Source organism: Fragaria vesca, linkage group LG5 (assembly GCF_000184155.1).
Source record: "Fragaria vesca subsp. vesca linkage group LG5, FraVesHawaii_1.0, whole genome shotgun sequence".
Lineage (NCBI taxonomy): Eukaryota > Viridiplantae > Streptophyta > Magnoliopsida > Rosales > Rosaceae > Fragaria > Fragaria vesca.
In genome coordinates, this window is record NC_020495.1 from 18,981,687 (window position 1) to 18,985,355 (window position 3,669).

A 3,669-nucleotide genomic window follows, 5' to 3' on the forward strand; every position below is an offset into this window, starting at 1 on the left:
GGGGGTTTGAAGTATCAAGTTGTGGAAGAAGAAATTAGATGGAGATGGAGGTGGTTTGAGTTTGGAAAGGGGATGGAGATGGAGGTGGTTACGGGAGAGGAAGAGAAAGAATTGAAATGATGAGATGAGATGAGAAGATAGGGTTAGTTATCATTGGATAGGGTTAGGTGGTTTTATTATTTTTAATTTTTAAAAAGAAGGTTAGTTTAATGAGACAAGAAGTTGAAATTTTTGAGAAAAAATTGTTTGAATTTTTATCAATTTTTTGGCGGAAAGACTGCCGCTAATAATTTGGGCACTTAGACGACGGATTGAATATTGTTCCGTCGCCTAAGCGAATAAATTTTTTATTTTTTATTTTATAAAAATGATTCCGTCTTCTAAGTAAATTTTCTGTCTCCTAAGTAGAACTTAGAAGACGGAATATTGTTCTGTTGCCTAAGTCAATAATTTTTTTTATTTTATTTTTTTATAAAAATGATTCCGTCTCTTAAGTAGAACTTAGGCGACGGAATACGATTCCCTAGCCTAAGTGACCACTTAGGCTACGGAACAGTATTTTGTCGCTTAAGTTCTACTTAGGAGACGGAATTAAAACAATTCCGTCTCCTAAGAGCTTTTTTTCAGTAGTGCGATTTGTTTATTATTCGATGAACTCTAGAGATAACAAAAAATTTCTTCCTACCTAAGCCCGTCCAAAGTTTAACCCCTCTTCATATAATTTCTGGATATGCCACCGGTGAGCATAATTCGAAAAGTACATATGCTTTCTATCATTCATTTTTACCATCCACCATTGATCAGAGGGGAGAGGGGCTAATACGACCAACCAAAATTCGAAATGATCGTTCTCAAAACAATCTCAAGATGAAGTACTATACAACTTTCAATCTCATCATGGTACTTCCCCGTAACAAGGGCAAAGAAACGCCCCGTCAAAACTTCTCAGTCGGACTGCGCTCACAGTTTATCAACAAGGCCAACAGTTTGGCTTGACATGGAAATTAACTAGAGGGCAAAGGCCTCCAAGCGTATTCATTAAGCCATTGCCACCCTCTGCTTAAGAGAAAGAAGGAGAGCCTATAGATTTTGATTTTGTATAATATTGAATTCATATGAGTATGGTTATTGGGACCTCCTAATTTACTCATTTAACTCAGGGCCGGTCCTGACATTTTAGAGGCTTGAGGCGAACTACCAAAATGTGGCCTCGTAAAATAATTCAATCAATAGAGCGATTTTTTCTTTTACTTATAAATTAGTTTCATGCATAAATATTATTAAATTATCTTGCATCAATATGAGAAAACAATGAACAAAAAAAGTAACAAAAGAAAACAGAACGGGAAAAAAAAAAAAGAACAAAACGAGCTAGCCCCAAGTTGAGGGTGGAATGAAACAAGGAAAAAAAAAGGAAATAAAGTAGTATATGCAAGATGACTATATATAAATAGACAATATTCTGGCATAACTTAAAAAAAAATAGTAATAATAATAGTCAGAGGTCCACTAAAGACGGTGGCCTGAGGCGGCCGCCACAAACAACTCCCCTCAGTGCCAGTCCTAACCTCTATTTTGAGTTATTGAATGACAGATATCTCCTCTCACATAATTTATATCACTACTACAATCCTTACCTATGACCACATCCATCAAGTGTGGCAAAGTAGGCCAGTAACCACACTTATGTGTGTCCAAGCCTCCATTGCAACAATGCAGCAACACTTTCTAGGTTTGTGGGCAACAGAGCCGTTGCAAACAAATAAAATGCCACATTTGTGTTGGATGTGGGTTAGTTCATACTAGGTAAGAAGCCCGCGCCCAGCTGCGGGTTATGCTACGGGTGTACCACTAATTTGGTTCAACTTACAAAAGTGCAATTCGTCAAGCTCTTTTTTTCTTTTGGGAAGAAATTCGTCAAGCTCATTCAAGTCTTCAAAGGAGGAAAATGCAGGGAATCATATTCATTTGTATAAAAACCTAGAGTTTTGACTTAAATCAAAAGTTTGGGCTGATCGCCAATTAACTTTATCTTCTTCTTTTTTGGAACAATTAACTTTATCAATAGGACATTATTTCATTCAGAGTAACCAAAACTCCCATCTTAATGTATATTTAACTAAATAGAGTAACCAAAACTCTTATGATAACTAAATAGCAGTGAGAACAAATGAAAGGATTTTTTTGAACACTTCTGAAAAGAGGGGAAAAAAAAAAGATACAACAAAACGATCGAGCAATTTGGGGCCTCCTTTTCTGTCCATATGACCCACTTATTCCTGAATCTTTGCTCTTACAGCAGCATTAGCACCTCATTAGCAAATGAAGAGCACAACTTTGTGTCTCCTACTTTCTGCATCTTGGCAAATTCAATGTGCTCTTCCTGCAGAATAAAAGAAAAAGCCATTTAACCAGGATCTCAGCTCATGATGGATCCAATTAATGTTGTTGTTATATTCACCCTCTTTTAAAAGTAGTTCTAAAAAAATAAGAGTGCGGCTATGCTCACAGCTCACACTACTAAATCCTTTGTTCATATTACATTTTCTTTTTGACCAATCAAGTTTCAATTTTACCCTGAAACATTAGAAAAACTGAAGAAAGAAAAAAGATTAAACCTAAAATTGAAACATATATATAAAACATGGATAAAGAATTAGAACACCCAATTCACCGAGACTTGAATGGGATTTCTAGTAAGGGGCCATAAATACAAAAGAAAAGGAAAAAAAATGTAAGAAGAAGAATACTGCAAACAATTTCAATCGTGTTCTGAACAGAAATCCCAAGAAAAAAAAAAAAAAAAGTTCATCGGTACAGAGGTTAGATGACATAGATTTCTGCAAGGGAAAATGATAAAAGGCCGTGTGGGCTGAAGTTGTGCTTTAACTAATATATAAAGGCAAATACTTGTGTGCCTTAAGGTATGGATACCTTAACCACATGGTTGCTTATGATTGGTCCAACTAGATTAATGATGACCTGCTACCTGTTTGACTGGTCATCCAATTTAAATCTCAAACTAACTCTCACTCTCTCACTAACGGGGTTAGTTTCTCTCTCTCTCTCTCTCTCTCTCATTAACGGGTTAGTCTCTCTCTCTCTCTCTCTCTAACTTAAACAATTTGAACACCTTTGTCTCATCGATCTCTCTCTTGTCTCATCGATATGTCAATTTCTTACTAAAATTGATCTCGTTGCAAGAAACTAATTCCTCTTGTATGCTCTCTTGAGATTAAACTCAATGAAGGCAAAAGTTGCAAAGTTTACATTTAACATAAGACACAACTACATTTTTCATAAAAATGGCTACCATTAACATAAGAGAAATCAAAGAAAAGTAGACTCTCTGGAAATCAAAATTGTTCTTGAGATTGAATCAATAATTATAAGTGAAAGTTGCAAAGTTTACATTTCACATAAGACACAACCATTATTTTAATGAGAAATGTCTACCATTTAGATAAGCAAAATCACAAAAAAGTAGACTTTCTGAAATCAAAATTGTTCTTGAGATTGAATCAATAAGGGAAGGTGAAAGTTGCAAAGTCTACATTTAACATAAGACACGTCTACTATTTTCATTCGAAACGCCTACCATTAACATAAGAGAAATCAAAGAAAAGTAGACTTTCTGGAAAATTAAATTGTTCTTGAGATTGAATCAAA